The following is a 24,083-nucleotide window of genomic DNA, read 5'->3' as shown; positions in this document are numbered from 1 at the left end:
GTACATACCCTCGTAGGAGCTAAACTAGTATGGAATTTTACTATTTTTTTCAGTCATCCATTCCTCTATTTTATACATGACACTGACGACCAGAAAAAAAGTTATTATTGACGATCAGGGTGGGCGAAGTAACGCTCCCCAATTTCCCATCCCCTCGTGCCTATTGATTGACTAATTGAATGACAGTGACTGGGCTACAAAGAGCACTCCCATCCTGTTTATATGGCTTATTAATTACTTGTATAATAACCACACCAGTAGCGTTCCTCTGATCACTTCAAATGTTAATAGTAAAGTGTGGTTCATGTCACTACCTATAAATCAGCCTTTGTAGTACTGAGACTGTGATCAGAATGTCAATAAACTCACGCCAAAATGTTAGCACGTAAACACCTGAAAAATAAAGCACAAGCAAGAGACACGCAAAATGTAGAAAGAAAAATAAGAATTCTATGCTCGTTAACACTCGCTCATTCATGCGCTGTGCCGTCCTTGGATCAATCTTGGGCAGTGTGTGGCAAGACGGATGAGAGAAAAAAAAAAAAAAAAAAAAAAAAAAAAAATCCTGAAAATATCTACATGCAAAAAACACACAAAAATAGGTAGAAAAAAGCATGCTACACTACTTAACACTCGCTCATTCATGCGCTGTGCCGTCCTTGGATCAATCTTGGGCAGTGTGTGGCAAGACGGATGAGAACTAAAAAACATCCTGAAAAAAAATCTACATGCGAAAAACACACAAAAATAGGTAGAAAAAGCATGCTACGCTACTTAACACTCACTCATTCATGCGCTGCGTCACAGACCGTCCTTGGATCAATCTTGGGCAGCCGTCCTTGACACCGGTCTTGGCCAGTGTGGGAAGACGGACCTGAAATACAAACACACAATTAAGACAAGAAAAATACTCCCAATTGCTGAAGAAAACACCCGCTGCTGTGCTTTGATATGGAATTAATGCTTGTGTTGTTTATTATTACAATGTATTGGAAATTTCGGTTAACGTTCACTGAATTAAGAGATACACCTTGTTATTACTCCTTACTCTTTCAAATTAGAATGTTTATTATGGCGATGTATTTGTAATTAAGGTTAACGTTCACTGAATTAAAAGATATATTCTGTTATTGGTTGCTTACTTTAGACTAATCTGCATAAAATTTATCACGGTGACTCCATTTCTGGTTGTTATAATTTTATGTTACAGATGAGTATGGAGTTGAAGAAGGACTCATCAAGGAGGTGTTTGATCTTATACTTCAGTTGTGTTACAGAAACATACACACAATCACCTTTCAACAGATCTTAGGAATAAAGAGAGGATCAGAACAAAAAACACGCACACACAAAAAGAATACAAACTTCAAAGCTGTCAATGCCCGGGTACAAAACACCTCTGCTGTCTCACGGATGAGCAACAAGGAAGTGGGTGGCGGAGAAAGGAGCAAAGAGGAGGAGGTGAGGAGGATGTAAAGAGGAGGGGAGGTGGGGAGGGTGTAAAGAGGAGGAGAGGAGGTGAGGAGGGTGTAAAGAGGAGAAGAGGAGGGGTGGAGGTGAGGGTGTGGGGGAGGTGGAGAGTCTTCATCAGGTTAAGGGCCGAGGGACAGCTGTAAATTTAAGTTACTCAGGACGTATTGGGTTTCACTTCCCTGGAAAGCTAACGCAAAAATCTTTAGGATCCTCAGCACGGGCAGGTCACACCACACTGGCTTTAACACACCACCTTCTTGACGCCCTTCTGGTAAAACTTTAGTTAATATGATTCTTCACGATAATAGTAACTGATGATTATTTTTTTGTTATTTTCTTCACCGGACGGGTTACGCATCTGCTGTTTCAATGATTCACCTCAACAAAACACTTCTGACATCATCATAAATTAGAACGTCATTTTGAAGTTATTGAATGATTTTAACTTGTTTTTCTTTCAAGTTTCCCCAAGATATATTTTTTTCATTCTATACGTAGGTAACTGAAGATAGATAAAGATAGATATATATAGAAAAGGAGAAAAAACAACACACACACACACACACACACACACACACAGCACCCCTTACCCTCACCCCTCACCCCACAACCCCCCACCCAACCCTCTTCCCAACACAATACCAAAACCTATATCCTTTCAAGCTACTCTACAAATCTCTTCTTTCCATCTCATCCTTTTCCCGTATAGGAGGAGGAGAGTTACGCTAAGCTCATACGTTCACGAGTCTTCCCGCCTCTTCCCGCATACACGGAAGCTCGGAGGCGGGAGGGGAGCGACGGGAGGCTGTAGTGGCGGTGTGGTGTTGGTGCTGTATATTTTATAGGGCATGTGAGGCGAGGCTGCGTGTGTGTTTATTGGCGTGTGAGGGAGCCTGGCTGGCCTACCGTGTGTGTGTGTGTGTGTGTGTGTGTGTGTGTGTGTATGTGATAGACATATAGATAAATACTGAGAGAGAGAGAGAGAGAGAGAGAGAGAGAGAGAGAGAGAGAGAGAGAGAGAGAGAGAGAGAGAGAGAGAGAGAGAGAGAGAGAGAGAGAGAGAGAGAGAGAGAGAGAGAGAGAGAGAGAGAGAGAGAGAGAGAGAGAGAGAGAGAGATAGACAGAAGGGGAAATTGAGGAAACGAGCGAGGGAAAACAAGGGAAATGAGAAAGTAAGAGAGATGGAAAGAAAAAATAGCCGGAGGGAGAGAGGGAAGGAGGAAAGAGCTGGAGGGAGGAACATAATGGGGGGGAGGGGACAAAGTAAACACAAGGAGAGAGGAAAGAGGGGAGAGAAGAGGGAAAAGACCGGAGGGAATAAAAGAGGGGAGGAGGAATGGAGGAAGAATTAATAGGGAAGAAAAGGGAGAGGAAGAAGGAGAACAGAGGAGAGAAAAAAGATGAAAGAAAGACCAGAGAGAGAGAGAGAGAGAGAGAGAGAGAGAGAGAGAGAGAGAGAGAGAGAGAGAGAGAGAGAGAGAGAGAGAGAGAGAGAGAGAGAGAGAGAGAGAGAGAGAGAGAGAGAGAGAGAGAGAGAGAGAGAGAGAGAAAGGCTTAAGGGAAGGGCGTGAGGGAAGAGGAAGGGGAGAAGAGAAAAAAAAAATAGAAATGAGGGAAGAAGAGAGAGGGAAAAGAGGAGGTAAGTAAGAGGTTGGAGAGAGGGAGGGAGGGAGGGAGAGGGAGAGAAGGAGAGGGGAGAGGGAGGGAGAGGAGGAAGGAAACGTGAGGAGCTTAAGAATCAGAGATAAAACCAACTGTTGCAAGCTTACACCCACCCACACACACACACACACACGAACGTACCCTGCCAAACACCCTCACCCACACACACGCCGCGACAACAAGTGAATAACCCATGGAAGGCAAATGGAAAAAAAGGACGAAAATCATTAGTAAACACAACGTCCCGCCGCCCTTCAGCACTTTTTATCGCCTCGGGAGTGTTCGGGGAAGTGATGGGAAGTGATCGACGGGTTCCCGGAAGTGACCTGGCGGCTACCTGTCCCTTCACGCCTGTCGCAATAGGTAGAGAAGTAGAAAGGGAAAGGGCGGTAACGTAGAGGGGGAGGGAGAGGGGAAGGACGGTAACGGGGAGGGTGAGTGAGTCTGGTGTCCCTTGAAAGCTAAGAATGGAAAGGGTCTGCAGGGAGGAAGGGAAAGGAGGGAAGGAGGAAGGGAGGAGGGAAGGAAGGGAAGGGAAGGAAGAGGGGAAGGCTAATTCTGGTATCCCTTTAAACCTAAGAGAGTAGGGTGACTAGGGCAATATGGGGAAAAGGAAGAAAACTAAGGGAAGGGGAAGGGGAAGGGAAGGGAATGGAAGGGGAGGGGAAGAGAGTAAAGTGAAGGGAGTCTGGTGTCCTTCAAAATCAAAGAAAGGAGAGTGACAGGTAAAAAAAATGGGAAAGAATAAGGAAACGAAGGAAGGGATATGAAGGGAAGGAAGGGGAATGGAAGGGGAGGGAAAGAGGGGTGAAAAGGGAGAGTAATGTGCCCCTTTAAAGTTAAACCTAAGAGAGGACAACTGGGGTTGAAAGGAGAGGAGGGAGGAAACTAAGGGAAGGGAAGGGGAATCGAAAAAGGATGGAAAAAAGAAGGGAAGGGAGGGGAAGGGAGAGGAAGAAAAGAGATGTGAGGGGAGGGTGATGTGTACGAGGAGGGGTGTTGTGTCCCTTTAAACCTAAGGAGAGGGGAATAAATGAGGAAAGGGAACGACACTGAAGGGGAATAACTGGGGAAGGAGGAGGAAGGGGAGGGGAAGAGGGGGATGTGAGGCAATGTGGAGGGTGAGGGGAGTTCTGTGTCCCTTTAAACCTAAGAAAGGAGGGAGACTGGGGTTAAAGGAGGAGGGAGAAAGTGAAGGGGGAATGAAGGGGGAATAAAAGAGGAAAGACGGGGAGGAGAAGAGGGGGAAATGAGGCAATGTGGAGGGTGAGGGGAGTCCTGTGTCCCTTTAAACCTAAGAAGGGAGGGAGACTGGGGTTAAAGGGGGAGGAGAACGGAAGTGAAGGGGGAGTGACGGGGGAGTAAGAGAGGAGAGAAGGGGGAGAGGAGGGGGAAATGAGGCCATGTGGCGGGAGAAGGGAGTCCTGTGTCCCTTTAAACCTCAGAAGGGAGGGTGCCTGGGGTTAAAGGGGGCGGAGGGAGAAAGTGAAGGGGGAATGAAGGGGAAATAAAAGAGAAAGAAAGGAAGGGAAGAGGGGGAAATGAGGCCATGTGGAGGGTGAGGGGAGTCTTGTGCCCCTTTAAACCTAAGAAGGAAAGGGAACTGGAATAAAAAGAGACGGAGAGCGGAAGTGAAGGGGAATAAAGGGGGAATAAAAGAGAAAGAGAGGAAGGGAAGAGGCGGAAATGAGGCCATGTGGAGGGTGAGGGGAGTCTTGTGCCCCTTTAAACCTAAGAAGGGAGGGCGACTGGGGTTAAAGGGGGAGGAGGGAGGAAACGAAGGGAAGGGAATAGGCAGGCAAGGGGAAGGGAGGGAGAGGGGATGGGGAAGGGAGGGAGGGAGGAGGGGAAAGGCGACTTAGGTGACATTTTCTGTTAAAAATTCACGGTGTCACACGTGGGGGACCGCAGGGAGACGCACGCACAGGTACACACACACACACACACACACACACACACACACACACACACACACACCTAGACTCAGGTTCAGACGCACACGCACATCGATACTTTGCAAGTGGAAGGGAAAAAACATGGTGTATCGGGTAACACGCACACGCACGCACTTACACACACACGAAATATATGACGGTGTCGATTTCACTTTCTATACACTTGCTTGGCGTGTGTGTGTGTGTGTGTGTGTGTGTGTGTGTGTGTGTGTGTGTGTGTGTGTGTGTGTGTGTGTGTGTGTGTGTGTGTGTGTGTGTGTGTGTGTGTGTGTGTGTGTGTGAGAGAGAGAGAGAGAGAGAGAGAGAGAGAGAGAGAGAGAGAGAGAGAGAGAGAGAGAGAGAGAGAGAGAGAGAGAGAGAGAGAGAGAGAGTGTGTGTGTGTGTGTGAGTGTGTATTACATAATCTTCGTCTGTAAAGAAAATAATGTTCCATCCATCTATTTTCGTGAGTCAAATATCAAAATAGCAAGAAAAAAATAAGAAGTACGAAACAGCGAATACAAGCAGCCCAGAGTAGTGGACTGTACACCCAACCAGTGGACAACATCAGCACCTCCCTCTCCTGTTCTAACGTCCTGCTTCGGAGCGGTGCCTACCTCACAGTAATGGCTTTTGATCGGATACAATATCATTTCCGAACAGAGCTTCGCCGTCCGCACGCTGCTACATATTAACTCCCGCGGGTTATTGAACTGAAGCTTTCCCGGAACACATACATTCATGATGAGCGGGAGTCGAGTTTCCGGCGAGGTTTTCTTTTGTCGGATGTTAACGATGGAATTTTAGGTGTTTAAAGAGAAATAGGTAGAAGTGGCTCTCGTTGAATTCTTATTGTAGCTAAAACGCCTCTCGGAATACGTATATGAATTACAAGACGGCTGTTAACAATGGAATTTTAAGGTGTTTAAAGTTAAAGGGAAAATGGTCAAACGTTAAATTCTTATTGTAGCTAAAAAAGCCTCTCGGAATACGTATATGAATTACAAGACGGCTGTTAACTTTCATTTTCTCAGAGAGGTAAAAAGGTAACAATAGAATGAGATAGTACCCGTTAGATCTCTGTGTTTATTTTTAAAGATGCATTTATAGATGGAATACGAGACAGCGGTTTCCTTTTACTTTTCAGAGAGGTAAAAAGGTAAAAGTAGAATGAGATAGTACCCATTAGATCTCTGTGTTGTTTATTATTATTTTATTACGTATGGAATTTAGTGATAAAACATTAATGAAAACGCATGAAAACTATTAAAACACCATTAAACCAGTATTAAAACCTGCATTTGAAATCGAAAATATATAAATACAGGGATGATATTTTCGACACTATATGCGCACACTGGATCACCGGCACAGGTATACTACACACACATATATATTTTTTTTTAATTATAGCGCGGCGCAGGTGGACTTTGATGAACGTTAAGTTAGTGAAATTTTACGAACAGCAGGCGTAGATTTTTTGTAATGTTGCAGGTACATCCAGGTGTGTCGAGGCGCCGGTAATACAGGAGGGAATGGGCGCGCGGTAATTGAGTGGAATGGAGAATTTAAAGGTAATAAAATGCACGTATAGGGCGAAGGATAACACACGACACAACACACAGGGAGTAAAGGAGACGGACGACGGCGGATAATGAGAGGCGGACGAGGACAAATGATGATGGTGATAACAACAATAACAACAGTAACAACAACAGCGGCAGATAATGAGACGGACGAGGACTGAAAATGATGGTGATAACAAAAACAATAACAACAACAGTAACATCATCATTATTATTAGTATTATATATAAACTACATTCCTCCACCGTCTGGCACGCTCCCATTTTTTTCCATTCAGAGAAAAGGAAAAAATGGCGAAGGAAAAAATGCATGTAATGGACTCGAACTCCGGTTAATCGCCTTACTGCCAATAAAAATCGGTTTACACGCTCCGGATAATAGGTTAGTCACTGAGAGGGAAAGGATGTCCGGTAGGCTGAAGCGATGCCTCGGTCTGGCTATTATTACTAATATTATTATTATTGTTATTATTATTATTATTATCATAATTAGTTTATTGCACTTTAGTACCATAATATTATTCTATCACAATGACTGTAGTTGTTATTGTTGCTGTTGTGAGTATATTATGTTGTAGGTAGCAACCGACGCAAAATTATTAGCATTGGTAGTAGTAGTAGTAGTAGTAGTAGTAGTAGTAGTAGTAGTAGTAGTAGTAGTAATACCAATAGTATTAGTAGTAGTTGTAGTAGAGTAAGTATGGTGGTAGCAGTAGTAATAATACTGCAGCAGTAGTAGTAGTAGTAGTAGTAGTAGTAGTAGTAGTAGTAGTAGTGGTGGTAGTGGTAGTAGTAGTAGTAGTGGTAGTTGTAGAAACAGTAGTGATTGTAGTAGTAGTTGTAGTAGCAGCAGCAGTAAAAGCAGAGTAGCAGCCATTTAGTTTGGATTCACAGGAATATTAAAACTATGTTCCACAACATAATATCACACACGCCCCTTTTTACAAAGCTCAAATCTATGACAGCCATTGCATCAGCCGGCGGTATTATGATGATGGATGGCAAAAACCACTCGAGTTTATTAAAAAAAGGGAGAGGAAAAACATACCTGTCCCAGAAAATCACTAGCGACTGAATTTATCACACACACACACACACACACACACACACACACACACACACACACACACACACACACAGTTCCCGCCTCCATCACCCCAAAGCACACACACACCATCCCACACCTCAGTCATCTCATTATTGGGTTTCCTGCGCGGGGACTCCAGGTAATCGTCTCCCATACTCATATTTACTCCGTCTCGCCGCCTTCCTCCCCGCGTCTCGCTCCCTCCCCCTCGTCTTATCACTCGGAGCAAGCCGCGAACACTCTAATCTTCCGCCCGAATGTCTGGTGCGTGGCGAGCATTAATCACCAAGAAAGTATTTGATAGGGGAAGCTAGGGCGGAGTGCGGCGGGTAAGTGGGTGTTTAGAGGAGACGGCGAGACACTAGAGGAAAGCGTCTCTGGTTAATGCCGAGAGTTATGGAGCGGGAAGGGAAGGTACAGGGCTGAGAGAGAGTAGAAAAGGGCGGAGACAGCGGGAAAGAAATGTAGCAGTAGTGGTTAGGGAGTGCCGGAAATTGAAAGTAAAAGGAGAGGAAGGAGACACGACGCCGAGGGTGAGATCGAGGAAGAAGGAAAAGTAGAATATAAAAAAAGGTAAAGGGAGAACAGAAGGAAGTGAGACAGTAGAGAAAGACAGAAGGTATTAACGGAGAGAAAGAAAGATAAAAGATAAGAAAGGAGACAAAGGCAGAGGGAGAGGACAAGAAGAGAAAAAGTAGAAAAAGAAAAGATATAAGGAAAACAGAAAGCAGTGAGACATCGGCCGAGGGAAAGGAGAAATTGATAAAAAGAGAAAAAGTGACAGCAAAAAATAAAAATTAAAGGATATAACTAAAAAGGCAATACGATTAAGCACGAGCGAACAAGTGAAAGCAAAAGACAAAACTAAAAGAGAGTGATAAAAGTGAAGTAGGCGTTAGCAGGTGTGGAAAATTGAAAGCAAAAGACAAATAAAAATGTAGGAGATAGTGGGAGGGAAAGGGAAGTGGAAAGGTTTGGGGAGAGTTGGAAAATGGAATGAAAGGAAAAATGAAAATGAAGTGAAGGCAAAAGACAAATGTAGAAGGCAGTGGAAAGGGAAAGGGAAGTGAAAATGCAGGTTTGTGGAGCGCTGGGAAATAAAATAATAAAAAAAATAATAATGGTGACGGTGGCACTGAAGAGCAAGAGTTGAGGAGAGTTTGAAGAAGAAAGTAAAGAGAAAAGAAGAGAAGGGAAACAGTGGTAAGGGAAAAAAAAGAAAGGGTCAGTAAGGGGGAAAAAGATTAGTCACTTGCGGCAACGGAAAAAGAAACTAAGAAATAATAATGAAAATAAAGGAGACTGGAAGCAAAAGTAAAAGGAGCAGAAAATAAAGGAAACACTGCCACAGAAAAAAGCAAGAAAGTGAAAATAAGGAGGAAAACTTATGAGTCAGTTGCGGCGACGGAGAAAGAAACTAAGAAAAGATAATTAAAATAAAGGAGACTGGCAGCAGAGAGTAAAGGGAACAGAAAATAATGGAAGTGTGAAAGTGAAAGCGAAAATAAAGATGAAAAAAGACGAGTCAATTGCGGCGAGGGAGACAGAAACTAAGAAAAGATGAAGAAAATAGAGGACACTGGCAAGAGAAAGAACACTGTGAAGAAAAAAAAACTGGGAGTAAAGGGAAGAAAAAGACGACGTCGGCGACAAAAGAATGACGAGAAATAAATGAAGAAAGGCGCCGACCAAAATGCGGCAAAAACGAAAGCTATAAACGAGACAAGCAGCAACAAAATACATAGATAATATAGTCTTTGGAAAATTACGCGGTAAATTTCATACTACAAGGTGAAAAACAACGAAATATATAGAAAATAAACTTTGAAAAAATGCGTTGAAAAAAGCTAAAAGCGAAACAAGCAACGAAATATATAAAAAAAATAACCTTTGAAAAATTATGCGGTAAAATTAATGCTTTAAGTGGGATACACAACAAAAAATACAGACAATAATCCTTGAAAAAAAAATGCGGTAAAATAAAAATAAAAACGGGTCAAACAGCAACGAAATATATGGAGAAAATAACCTGTGAAAAAAATAAAGAAGTCACTGACCCTTCCTCCATTTCGGGGCGAGGCGGCCGGCCAACCAACCAACTAACTGATCGTATCCAGTGAACCACATTTCCTGGCCGCCGCCGTATCACCAGAAACTCTGCGAGGCTCCGCCGCCGCGTTTCACTACCCCGCGCCACGCCCGCCTCTGTCCGTCGCCCTTCATGGCCGTCGATAGTGCTGTTATTCCCCATTTCCCTCGAGTTTCTTGCACCATAATAATCATGTTTTATGTCCCCGGGAGATTTAAGGCTTTCTCTCAACTGTAGATATTGTTATTATTTCCCATTTCTCTCATGTTTCTGGAAAATAATAAAAAAAGTTTTATGCCCTTAGGAGATTCAAGGCTTTCTTTCAACGGTCGATATTTGTAAGGTAAGGTTGGGAGCATACGCTGTAGCTGCGCGTGGCGGCGGCGCTCATCTCCGTCCCGTTGACCCTTTGAGCCTGTGGTGCGAGGGAACCCTTTACCAGGCACAGGGCCAGTGTGACACAGTTTACCTTCCCCAGGCACCCATTTATCGACCATCGCGCAAGGAAGGATGAACAACTGTGTGTGCTGCACGCCGACAGCCCACGCCGGGTTTCGAACCCAGGCCCGCATATTCGCAGGGACGCGTTCCACCGCGTTGGTGTTATATTTTCATAGCTCTCTTGTTTCCTGCAATTTATCAGGTGTTAAGTTTTTTAATTTTTTGGTAGCTTTTTACTTTTTTATCGCGTTTTCAGTAAATTAATGGTCGTGTGCTTGGTTTTAGAGAGGATTATGTTCTTTTATATTTCGAGTGTTACGTTTTTGGGATATTAAAGTTTCGCTTATTGTTTTTCTCTGATTTTCTGTACAAATTAAATCAGAAATAAAATTTTTAGAATGATTCACCGTTAGCTTTTCATTTTCCACGAGTCTCCTCAAATATGGAAATCATATATTAAGTTTTTACAGAAACTTACGTTTTGTTTTCTCTTTCCCTCGAATTTTCTTTACAAATGATCAGGTGTTAATTTTTTCATGGAGATTTAGCATCGGTATTGCATTTCTCTAACGCTCCCTGTCGGACAAATACCAGTTATTATGTTTTATGGAAATTTAGTTTTATTATTCCCATTTTCTCGAGCTCAATGTAAAAAAAAAAAAAAATCAGGTTTACGGTTCTTGGGGAGATTTACGTTTTCTTTAATATCAATTGTCGCAAAACTAACCAAGAATTTCAGTTTCCAGGGATGATTTTTTTAGCCAAGTTCCAACACACTTGAGCTTTTTTATGGTAATGGAAGAGCAGGAAATAGAGAAAATTACATGTTCTCATATGCGCTTTCTAGCGTGTGTGAATATACGTACACACACACACACACACACACACACACACACACACACACACACACACATACACACACACACACACTTAATCAGCAGTCACGCAAGGAGGAAGGCACTGCCAATTTCTCTCTCTCTCTCTCTCTCTCTCTCTCTCTCTCGAAAACACAAAAACAGGTACACACAGTTGCAGCCATACAAACACAAATACAATATTTAACACACACACACACACACACACACACACACACACACACACACACACACACACACACACACACACACACACATACACACGCAGTTTTTACGTTGCATATTGAATCCCATCTTGTGACTCATTGCTCAATAAATCTACATTATGGTGTCATTCTACTTACGCAGCCCTTATTTAGTGCGTGCAGCCGTGCGTGTGTGTGTGTGTGTGTGTGTGTGTGTGTGTGTGTGTGTACTTCTATTTCCCGGAGTTGTCCTGGGTGCAATGTTTCTCGCACACGCACAGTCGGAAACTCGGGGGCTCCCACACACATGCACACACGCACGTTACCCATCACAGTCCGACACACACACACACACACACACACACACACACACACACACACACACACACACACAGTAACAACCAAGACGACTATTGATCGCCATTACACGTAACACCCCCGTCACACCTGTCTGCCGCCTGACGGTCCCGGGACAAGAAGATTATGGCTTTCCTCTCGACTCCTCCGATACAATGGTCCTCGCTCTGCCTCCACGTCTCCGCAGTCATGAGAGGCAGCGGCACCTCGCTAAATGCATGAACGTTGGCTCTCACTCTCTCCTCCTCTCACCTGTTTGCTTGTTTGTTGTTTGTCTCTTTTCCGGAAATGGAGAAGTGTAATTTCATGAAGTGCTTTCTTTCCTCTTTTACAAAACGAATCAATGAATGGATGTTCACGCTCCTACGTACTTATTCTGTCACTCGTTTCCTCTTTAAAAGAAGAACAGGTACATGATAATGAAGTGCTTTCTTCTTTTACAAACAGAATCAATGCAAGAATGTTCAGGGTCTCACTACTTCATTTTCGCACCCGCTTATTTGCTTTTCTCCTCCTAAATATTCTACTAGGATATGAGGGACTTTTTTTTTACGAGTAATTGTTCAGACATCATCACGGCTTGCTCGATTATTCATTCGCTTGTCTCTCCTCTGCACTGCCTGACAGGCGTACAAAATGTTATGATTTTGCAAGTAGGAAACGCTTGGCTTTTTCCTGGCATGAGAAGTGTCACTACTGCCCTGGACGAGGGGCGGCCTTGTGTCCCGCCTAGTGTTCCACGAGGGTTAGGAATGTGACGGAAAATAAAATATAAAATGCCTGCCTGCCTGAAATAAAGAAATTCCCGGTTTTTGCCTTCCGTCAGGAGTGGCTTTGTGGCCGCGGCCGAGGAGTGGCTTTATACCCGCGGAGGAAGAGTGGCTTTGTGTCCCCGTCAAGTGTTCCCGAAGAGCCGTGTTGTTGGCGGCGCCACAAGCTCGTCTCGCCCGTAAAAGGTTTCACAGCTCTGGCCTCGTGACGTTAAGCGCCGAATTTCCTGCCTGGCGCGAGTCGTTTGCAGCCGAGGCCGCGGACGAGGACTTGCTGGATTTCGCCTTCCCGGGCCGGCTTTTCCTCGTCCTGCTTTGATCCGCGCGGCACTCAACGCTCCATTTTACTTTTTTCAGAATCGTCGCGCTGCCTCTTTTCTCTGGACCGCGGCGAGGTGTTGGCTTTTGTTGGCCTCGCAAATTTCTTTCGAGTTCTTGAGATGCCGACTCTTGCGCTCCATTTATGGATGTTGTTTTAGAATTTGTTTTTAGAATCGTCGGGTCGCCCCATTTCTTTTCCAGCACCGGGGTGAGGCGTTCCCCCTTCCAGGCTTCATATATTTCTCGTGAGCTCGTGGGACACCGGCTCTGGGTCTCCATTCAAGTACAATAAGGTATTTTATTCTTATCTGAGGAAAAATCGACATGTTTTCTAGTAAGTTTTGTGGGGTAAGTAAAATGTAAAACTGCATTGAAAGATTTCTCGTGTCTCCGTGGGTCAAATACTTACTTTCCCTTAATATATTTTCTACTTTCGCTTGAGGAGAAACGAAACAAAACGTGTGTATTCTGGCAAGTTCTGCGCGGCGAGTAAAATGCAAAATGGCCTTCGTAAATTTCTTCTGAGCCCGTGGGACACAGGTACTTACTTTCCTCTCATGGATTGTTTCACTTGCAGGAAAAAAATATAAAACAAAACGCGTGCATTCTAGCAAGCTTTGTGCGGTAAGTAAAATGCAAAACGGTCTGAAGCTTCGTCGCGGATGAAGAAGGTGAATGCGGAGCGGGTATTTCAGGCGAAAAGAGAGCGAAATAATACGACACGGAATACATGCAAAGGTAAAACAAAACCCTGCTGGTCTATCTCCTTTACTTCTGTTCCTGTGTGATATTTCTGGGGGACGGAATGAATGTGGTGAATATTAATAAGAAAAATGCGAGCGTTCTCTCTCGTCGCCCACATTCAGAAAGCTTTCGTTGTCGTGCTGTGTGACACGTAATGGACAGACTCCCACGCTGACGGCGAACACTGCACCCCCGACACGCCCGCGAGGACAGAGACAAAAACCTAAGACAACCACGCACACAGAAATGCCAGGTCTCCTGATTACCGCGAATACGGAATAAAATAAATACACAGACATGCAAGATAAACAAACTACCACATAATTTAGTACAGAATAAACTAGATACACGTACACAGTTAACCAGATGCACAGAAACACAGGCATAACAGGCACACAGACTACAGCAGATAAAGAATAAGCAAGATACACAGACACAAGAGCAGACAGAGTATCAAGACACCTCTCCACCCGGAATTGACCTCTCGTTCTTTTTTCTTTTGTCTGAGCAGCGGCTAGCGGGCCTTTTTTGTTCCTGTTTGTGTGTTGTGCCCTTGAGCGGTCTCCCTTGCCGTAAAAAAACAAAACAAAAAAAAAAAACATTAACGGATACACTGAAACGGACTGAACAGACACCAAAAAGCGATGCAAATACTGTTCATAAATCTTCTAAACTCTTTTATATAGGAGCAGTGATTAGCGGGCTTTTGTTTTCTCTCATTATTATCTTTGCCTTTGAGTTTCTTCCTTTCCTGTAAAAATAAAGAAAAATCATCACCCTCATCTTGCGCGAGGGAGTTTAAAGGAAGAGTCATGTCATCCTTTCAACAGTCTATCTTAGCGCCGAGTGAATAGATGCCGTGCCGGGACGCGTGACAAAAGCCGTTCAGGGGAGTGGATGTAAATGTACCAGGAGGACTGTCTTTCATGTAGGCGCTTCCTCATCTCATCTCTTGGCGTCGGCTGTTTAGTTATCGCCCGGCGCGGCTCGTTGTCTCGGGCGGAGGAGGAGGAGGGTGACCGGCGGGTTCGGGTGGCGGTCGGTGTTTGTCTTTCATTTCTGCCTCGGTACAGACGCGGGGAGGCTGGGAACCTACACATGGCGCCGCCGACCACACTCACTACAGTTACCCCCACGCATGCACCGATAACAACGCCAGACCTGCCTTACCCTCACCTTCCTTCTCTTCCCCTTCTCTTCCTCCTCCCATGCCGACCCTTCACTCCTTTTCCTTGAGTATCTGCGCTTCTCTCAACCCTTTTTATTTCCAGTCAATTCTTCCTTTCCACACGTATTCCTACCCTCCCATTCCTTTTCTTTCCCTTCCTCCCACGCCACTCATCGTCCCTCCCTATTCTCTCTCAGTCCTTCCTTTCCACACGTGTACACGCCTCGCCTATTCCCACCCTCCCATTCCTTCACTTTCCTTCCCTTCATCCCATGCCGACCCTCAAACAGTCCCATTTCCATTTTCTCTCAGTTCTTTTCCACTCGTATCTACGCCTCGCTTATTCCTACTCTTCCATTCCTTCTCTTTCCCTTTCTCCCAAGCCGTCTCTGTGCCATTCCCATTTCCAATTAGTCCTTTTCCATATGTATGCCGGTCACTGCCACCCCATTTCTTTTCTCTTTCTTTCCCTCTTCCTCTGTACCATTTACATTTCCTATCAGCCCTTTTTTTCACGCATATATACGCTTTACATACTCCTACCATCCCATTCCTTTTCCGTCAGTCCTTTCCTTCCACTCTTAGCTACGTCTCGTCTCTGGCTCTCCCATACTTCCTCATCCCCTCCACACCTTTCCTCACCCACACCACCTCACGCTACCTTCCCTCCCCTTCCTCCTCCCTCCCTCCCTCTTACCTTCCACACTTACAGTCCCTCACCCGCACGTCAGTTCCCTCACACGCCCCCTCACGCTACCTTCCTGCTCTCCTCCTTCATCCTCTTCCTCACTGCTATTTTCTATCATTTCCAGCTTTTACTAATACTGCGCTTCTGCCTTTCGGGTTTTCAGTTTCAATATACATCTAAATCAACTGCAAATTACTCCATATCTGAATTTTGCCTACATATCAATACTGTGTTTTGGGTTGTATGCTTAACGATTATTTTCCTCTCTCAATATATATCTACAACTTCAAATTTCTCACTATCTAAATTTTGTCTATACATCAATACCGCGTTATAGATTATTGTGTAGGATATGCTTCACTTTTTTTTTCTTTCAACGGGAAACTGAAAAAAAAATCTCCAATCGCTCGCCGTGCAAACAAGTTCACTCGGAAGAAAAATTCCAATCACCCAACAGACCCGGACAGGAACCCGCTCCACCTTTCCATCCAGCCACCTTTTCAACGCTCACTGGAACCCCTCCACCAGCATCCTTTCAGCCTCCTCTCCCACCCTTTACTTTCCCTTTCCTCCCCAGTAAGTCAACCCTTCTCCCCTTTTTCCTTCTCTCCTTTTTCTTTCAGTATCGTTTTTCTACGTCTTTTCCCTTCGCAAGTCCCTCAACCGTCAATAATTTTACATTCTTCCTGTCCCTTTCCCTTCTTTGCCTCCATCTATTCAACTTCCTTCCTTCCAACCTTCCCTTCCATTCTTACACGTCTCCTTCCTTCGCAAGTCTCTCCTGACCCTTCCACTTTTTTTTTTTCTTGTCTCTCTCTCTCTCTCTCTCTCTCTCTCTCTCTCTCTCTCTCTCTCTCTCTCCCTTTTACTTCCCTTTCATTCTTACACGTCTCCTCCCTTCGCAAGTCTCCCCGCCGTCAACAACTTACTCTTCCTGTCTCACTTTTTTTCCTTCTCTCTTCATCTTTACCTCTTCCTTTCCTTTCCCTCCCACTCTTCGCCCCTGCCCTCCATTTCTCTCGTCAACAACCCCCACGCACAGTCTCTCTCTCTCTCTCTCTCTCTCTCTCTCTCTCTCTCTCTCTCTCTCTCTCTCTACCATTCTCCCCTTATCTCCCCTTCACTGACACTCCAAGTTCTCCCATCACTTCCTCCTCCTCCTCCTCCTCCTCCTCCTCCGCGACACCTGAGTGCCTGCCGAAGGGAACACCTGCCACCAACACGCCAGGGGGAGCACCACCTCGGAGGATAATGGCGCAGTGAGGCCTCCCGTTGCTCACATGGATGGGAAGCATGTCAAGAGGAGGAGTTATAGTAGCAGTTGCTAGAGGAGGAGGAGGAGGAGGAGGAGGAAGAGGAGGAGGAGGAGGAGTAAAGCGGTCATGAGGGAGGGAATTAAGAGATGAAAGACAAGAAAGAGAGATAAGGAGGCAAGGGAGAGGACCAGTCTACTAATGAACCGTGGGTAGTAAAGCACGTGGATATGAGTAGAGTGCGAGGTAACAGTTAAAGTGATTGACTGATAGAAGAAAGGAGTTCACCGATAATAGGAGGGAACAAATGATAAATGCTGGCAGTGGGAATGAATGAAGGAAATTAAGTGGAAAGGGATATAAGTTACATGGAAAGGACACGTTGGTAGGGCAAAACAAGGGGAGGGGAGTGCAAGGTAACAGTTGAGTATACCGTATTGGGAGCGGTTAAAGGATGCTGGCGGTGAAAATGAATGAAAGCAATGTAAGGGAAACGAGTAAGCTGGAGGGAAAACTTGGGTATGTCAGAGCAAGAGGAGTGGAGTATCGTTAATGGGAGGGGATAAATGATAGGTTAGAGTTGGTAGTGGGAATGAATGAAAGCAATGACGGGGCGAGGAAAACGAATAACCTGGTGAGAAAAAAGTGGTTAGGGTAGAGTGCTAAGTGGCAGGTGCATGGGGCGGAAACTGACAGGCAACAGGCAACAGCAGCTGATGATGACTGACTACGTTGTGAGTATGTGTGAATGCCAGCAATTTGCACCGAGTCGTCGTCGCTTTTACAGCTCTTGGTCGCGGTCGCCGTAGCGGAAAATACACACGGTTAGCTTGGGAGAATTATGAACGGTTAAACCCAGGCGGAATTCTCTTTAAAACGAGGAAAACTGAGTGACTAAATTACTTGAAATTGAAAGACTGAGAGCCCCCGAGAGAGAGAGAGAGAGAGAGAGAGAGAGAGAGAGAGAGAGAGAGAGAGAGAGAGAGAGAGAGAGAGAGAGAGAGAGAGAGAGAGAGAGAGAGAGAGAGAGAGAGAGAGAGAGAGAGAGAGAGAGAGACCTAAACACACACACACACACACACACACACACACACACACACACACACACACACAGAGGAAGGCCTTTGTTCAACAGTGGACTAGTAATGGCTGCTCCAAGGCTGATGGTGACAATAGTTGTTTTCTTGCATAATTTCCTTCCGGCCTGACCCGCGCGCTCTTCTTTGAGGTTGTATAAACTTGGGCGACTTTATGAAAAAACACTTGAACGCTACTTTCTGAACCTTTTCCTTCGGGTATAGAGTAAGAGTGAGTTAAGTTAATGACAATGATAATAATAAGAAGAAAAAGGAGAAGAAAAAGAGAAGAAAAAGAACAATAATAATAATAATAATAATAATAATAATAATAATAATAATAATAATAATAATAATAATAAAATAAAAAAATAAGAAGAAAAAGACGGATACGAAGAAGAACAAGAACAACAACAAAACAACAACAACGAGAAGAAGAAAAAGAGAAAGAAGGAAAAAGAAAGAGAAGAAAATAAAACGAAGAAGAAAAGAAAAAGAAAAAGAAGGAAATGAGGCGGCAAACGAAGAAAGAGACGAAGACGAAGAAGAAGTTAAAAGTAATGTTTATCAGAAGGGCTTTTTTATGTTCGTTCGTCCGTTCGTCCGTCTCTGATCCGCGTGCAGTTATCTGAGGGCGAGTTGTAGACCTTCGGCGATATTAGTCCCGTTTTTGGTCCCTTCCTCTCCCCCTTCCCCCCTTTCCCCCTCCTCCCCCTTCTTCTTCAGTTCGGGCCTCGTGCCAAGACCTGAAAATATATCGCTGGAGCAGATTTTATTTTTCGCCTCATGGATCTCTCTTTCTCCTCCTCCTCCTTCTTCCACTCCTCCCTCCTCTTCTCCCCCAACCTATCCTTCTCTTCTTCCCTACTTCTTCTTCTCCTTTCCTCCCCATCCTCCTCTATCTCTCATTCTTCCCTTTCTCCTTCTCTTTTTCTCTTTTTCTTTTTCGTCTTCCTCCTCTTCTTCCTTCTTCTCGTCTCCTCCTTCTCTCCTCCTCCTCCTTTCAATATCTTTCCTTCTCCTCCTCCTCCTCATCATCTCCTTCCTCCTTTTTCCTCCTCCTCCCCCCCTTTCGCCCTCCTCCGGTTCCTCCTCCTCCTCCTCTCCTCCAGAAAACTACGGCGTCAGTATTATTTCTTCCTTCCTCTTATCATCTCTTTTTTACAGGAAGAAAAAGTGAGAAAAACATTAAGCCGTCAGAATCATTACTCTCTTTGTTCTTTATTTCGCTAACACGGAGAGAAAAATAAAGAAGAGAGAAAAATATATATGACTGAGGCGTTTGTATAATTGCGTACTTTCTCTTATTCTTTTTGGCGGGAAGGAAATGAGAAAATAACAATAATAATACCAGCAACAAAAGTAGTAATGCAAATAGTAGTAGTAATAGTAGTAGTAGTAGTAGTAGTAGTAGTGGTTGAAGTATTTGTATTAGTAGCAGTAGTAGAAACAGTAGTAGTAGTAGTAGTAGTAGTAGTAGTAGTAGTAGTAGTAGTAGTAGTAGTAGTAACAATAATAATAAAAATAATAATAATAATAATAATAATAATAATAATAATAATAATAATAATGATAACAATAATAATAAATATAGGCAATACGGTGAGTGACTAACATTATTTTTATCGCGTTTAAATAATTTTTTTCCTTTTTCTTATTCTCAACTTGGAGGTAATGAGAACACAACGATAATATCTACAACAATACCCTAACCGTCAACAATAATAATACCAGTAATAGCAATAACGCGTATTAATAATAATCAACCTGTACAGCATGGCGGTGAGTGACGGGCCGGGATTATTTTTTCTGGTGGCGTGGTTTTGGCATGTGGCGCGGCGAGGGCGGCGAGACAGGTTATTCAGAGCCGCTGAGTAGGCCGTCACCACCTGCCGCCTGCAATTTAATCCGTCACAAGAAAGTCACGCATGAAAAAGAGGAGCGGAGAGGAAAAATAGAAAGGTCAAAGTGGGTGACAGGGAGACTAGGATAAGGAAAGTGGTAGGGAGGATGGGGTAAGGAGGATGACAGGGAGGGAGAGGTTAGGTGGGTGGCAGGTAAGGAGAGTAGAAGGGAGGATGGGGTAAGGAGGATGACAGGGAGGGAGAGGTTAGGTGGGTGGCAGGAAAGGTAGGATAAGGAGGGTGGTAGGGAGGATGGGGTAAGGAGGATGACAGGGAGGGAGAGGTTAGGTGGGTGGCAGGAAAGGTAGGATAAGGAGGGTAGGGTTTAGAGGGGGTCATGGAGGGAGGGGTGAGGAGGGTGACAGGGTGGTGGTGGTGGCAGGGGATGGAGTAATCGTTGGCAGAGTGGTGCTGATAGTGGCAGGGAGGGTGGTGTGTAACAAAGGCATGGGGGGCAGGGAGGGCGGTGTGTCACAGTGGCAGTGAGGGTACTAGCAATGGCAGGGAGGGTACTAACGATGGCAGGGATGTTACTAATAGCGGCAGGGGTGACAGTAGAGGCAGTAAGCTTAGAAAGGGGAGCGGTAGGGTTAAATTAGCTAGGAGGTAGGAATGATGCTGGCAGGGAGAAACAGAAGAGGCCAAAGCAGGGGTTGTCAGTGTGGCAGGGGAGCGTTAACAGGGGCTGACAGGGAGAGGCAGAAGAGGTCAAAGCAAGGGTCGCAGAGTAAAAAGGGCAAAGAGGGGCTGGCAGGGAGAGGAAGAAGAGGTTTAAGCAGGGATCGTCAGCGTAGCAGGGGCTGGCAGGGAGAGGAAGAAGAGATCAAAACAGGGGTCGTCAGTGTGGTGGGGGTAGCGGGGTCAGGTTAACAGTCTGGCGCACTAATAAGCCGGCTGTCAGGAGCGTGCAGTCAGCCGCCGCGCCGTGAAGCAGAGGCTGATGATAAAAAAATAGGCTTCGCGTAATTCAATTAATATTATAATCATAGACTTCGCGTTCCTCTCTTTGTTTGCCTTGTCGCTGCCCGGCGCTGCTACGATTCTTGTTTCCTTTGTTTTCCTTCTTCTGTTAATTCTTATACTTCTGCTGCTTTGGTCATGATTATTATTATTATTATTATTATTATTATTATTATTATTATTATTATTATTATTATTATTATCGTTACATTTACTAAAAACAACAATAAACTCAGGAAAACATTACTCTGGAGGAGGAACATAAGAGGAGGAGGAGGAGGAGGAGGAGGAGGAGGAGGAGGAAACCTTCAAACATCGAGGAAGGAGTTGGAGAAGGAATAGCAAGAGGAGGAGCAAGAGGAACATGAGGAGGAGGAAGGGGAAGAGGAACATAAGGAGGAGTAAGAAGAGGAGGAGGAGGAGGAGGAGGAGGAATTACCGCCCTTCCCCCATTAGGCGTCACGATTCAGCATTCATCACGGTAATTAACTATTGGTAATGAGACAGACTAATTAGCGAGCCAATTTTTGGAGATATTTACGGCCATGCACTTTAGGCTGATCCGACAATCCTTCGTCTTCTCCTCCTCTTCCTCCTCCTCCTCCTTCCTTTCTCCCCCTCCTCTTCATATTCTCTTTCTCTCTCCATCATCACTGTAACCTTCATCATTGCTCGACATTAATCTCTTTCCTCCTCCTTCTTCCTCCTCCTCCTCTTCAGTCATCACTCCTAATCGTCATTAATCTAATTCTTCTCACTCAGGAATTAGCACCAATAAACATCAATTAACTCCTTCTTTACACACACACACACACACACACACACACACACACACACACACACACACACACACACACACACACACACACACATACACACACTGAAGTACTACAACGTGAATGGCCTGTGTCGCTCCAGCCTTCATAATCTCCAGTAACATCCACGCATTACTTCTAGCCAACATGTGTAGGTCTCCATTCGTACCCTGCAAACCCTCCCTCTCCCTATGTACCTGGCTGCTGTGAGAGGCAACACCTAACATTATCACCTTCTGAAAGGCGGACGAGAAGAGAAGAGGGAGAGAAGGAGAAAGAGAGAGAGAGAGGGAGAGGGGTGGATGGAAGGGCAGGGAGAGGAGGGGGAGGCGAGGATTATGCAAATGTGAAATATTGTGAAGCGGAAAATTGTATCTACATGTTTGATTTCATTATTTGTATTCATTATGGATGCAAAGGGAGCTCAAGGAACGTGTGTATTGCATCAGCGGTGACAGGTGAGGAGGAGGAGGAGGAAGGGTACAGGTAAAGTGGGATCGACAGGTAAGAAAAAGCAGGACCAGGACAAACAAAGTCGGACGAGGCAAAAAAAAAAGATGAAGATAGGAAAGAAATACGAAGAGGACGAGGAAGAGAAGGAGGAGGAGGAGGAGGAGGAGAAAGTATACAGGTACTAAGAAAATGACAGGTAAGAAAAAGGAGTAAGACAAGCAAAAGCGAAGTGAAAAGAAAAGATAAGGATAGGCAAGGACGAGGTGGGCTGGGAGCGTCAGGTAAGCACAGGTAAGACCTCTGCCGTAGTCTCACAAACATGTTTAATCGTCCCTTCACGTGTGTGCCTCGCCTCGTGTGTTGCTTGTCACTGATGCTCTTATTACGGACTTAGCGAGGGAGGTTTTGGACGTTTCTCCTTTTTCTGCTTGATAAATCGTGTATGAATAGCAAAGTGCCTGTTACGGCCCTAAGTACAGGTTCCTACCTTGCTATTATGGACGAAGAGCAGTACGAGGATTTTTGCGTTTCTTCATTTTCCGCTTGATAAATCGTGTATGAATTTCGAGATACCTGTTACGGTCATAAATACATGTATCTTTTTTAATTTTATAGCTTTTATTTTCTTGCTTCTTGCTTGGAGATGAATGACTTGCCTTCTCTTTAAAACGCGAGTCAGCTAAGTTAAAAAAATGCACTCCTTCATATTGTAATTTTTCCTTCATTTTATCCCTGTGATTAAAAATATTTTTATCTTTTTTTTCTTGCTTGCTTGCAGATCAATGCCTGGTCTTCTCTTTAAGCTGCCAATCAGCCAAGTTAAAAAGCACTTCTCCATACTGTAATTTTTTCCTCCTTTTATCCCTGTGATTAAAAATACTTCTATGATGTTTTTTTTCATTGCTTGCTTGTATTCTCTTTCAGCCGCAAGTCAGCCAAGTTAAAATGCACTTTTCCATATTGTAATTTTCCTTCCTTTGTCCCTGTCTCCTTCCCTTCCCCTTTATCGCTTCTACACCCCTCCGCCCCTTCCTCCCTTCCCCCGCTCTCCTCATTACCCGCGCCGCCCCTCTGGTTCCTTCTCTCCCCGCACACAAGTCACACCCGAGACGAATATTGATCGGTAATGGAGGTAACAACCCCCTGCCACGCCCGTCCTTCACCTGACGGGCCGTGACAGCAAGATTAAGGCCTTGCTCGCGCGCCGCCAGAACAAAGGTAAGCCCCTTCACCTGCCGCGTGCACGTGCTTCATTACTCATGGCCAGGCATTATCCGCCTCACCGCTCGCCTGCCGCAGACAACCTCTCCGACTCGACACCTTGTATTTCACGCGCAAGAGAAGCACGTCCTCTCTGATTATACTATAAAGATCAGATGAAGTAAAGAGACGTACTATGCAGCACTACTTCGCAACCTCTTCGCCTCACACAACACTATATTTCACGCGAAGGAGAAATTCGTCCTCTCTGATTATAATAATAATATCAAAACAAGTAGAGACGTACTATGCAAAACCTTATACTTCACGCGCAGGAGAAATTCGTCCACTCTGATTATACTAAAATTAAGATCTCAAGGAAACTATAAAAGAGACGTACTATGCACCAGTGCCTTACAACCCCTCCGTCTTAACACCCTATATTTCACACACTGTAGAAATACGTCTACTCTCATAATACCAAAAAATAAGACATCAAATAAACTACGAAAAAACTGTACTATGCAGCAGTAACTCACATCCTCTCCGCCTCAGCACATATTTTACGAGGAGAAAAATACGCCCACTCTGATTATACGAAAGAAAAGATAACCAGGAAACTAAAAAAGGAGACGTAGGTAATATGCAGCGGTACTTCCATCCTCTCCGCCTCAACATAATATATTTTACGTGCATGAAAAATACGCCCACTCTGTTATACACCGAAAAAAGATCAAAACAACTATTACAGAGAATACGAATAATATATGCAGAGGTACACTATTCCCTCGCCACTTATACTGCCAATCTTACTGTAAAGTACTACGTATGGTGTCGAATGTTTCCGGTTCAATAAAACAAGGAACTCCTAAACGGTGATTATAGACGAAACCCAAACTGGAGCAGAACCGTTTCCTTCCCTGCGTTTCTGGCGGCGTAAAAAATGGGTACAAATGAAATTCCTTCGCTCGAGCCGTCGAAGCAAGGCGGCAGCGGCGAAACAACACTTAACAAAAACACGCCCACGCCGCCGTCACCCACAC

General features: G+C 44.6%; 1 long non-coding RNA gene across 1 annotated transcript in view; it reads right to left on the bottom strand.

The window, feature by feature from the left end:
• Positions 1-779: 779 nt before the first annotated feature.
• LOC127006815 (uncharacterized) overlaps positions 780-24,083 on the bottom strand; it is a 99,251-nt gene continuing 75,947 nt past the window's right edge. Inside the window, exon 9 of the long non-coding RNA XR_007759769.1 lies at positions 780-874. This is a non-coding gene — a long non-coding RNA (uncharacterized LOC127006815). The remainder of the gene's footprint in view (positions 875-24,083) is intronic.

This window comes from Eriocheir sinensis, chromosome 33 (genome assembly GCF_024679095.1).
Source record: "Eriocheir sinensis breed Jianghai 21 chromosome 33, ASM2467909v1, whole genome shotgun sequence".
Lineage (NCBI taxonomy): Eukaryota > Metazoa > Arthropoda > Malacostraca > Decapoda > Varunidae > Eriocheir > Eriocheir sinensis.
This window is presented reverse-complemented; position numbering and strand designations above follow the sequence as displayed.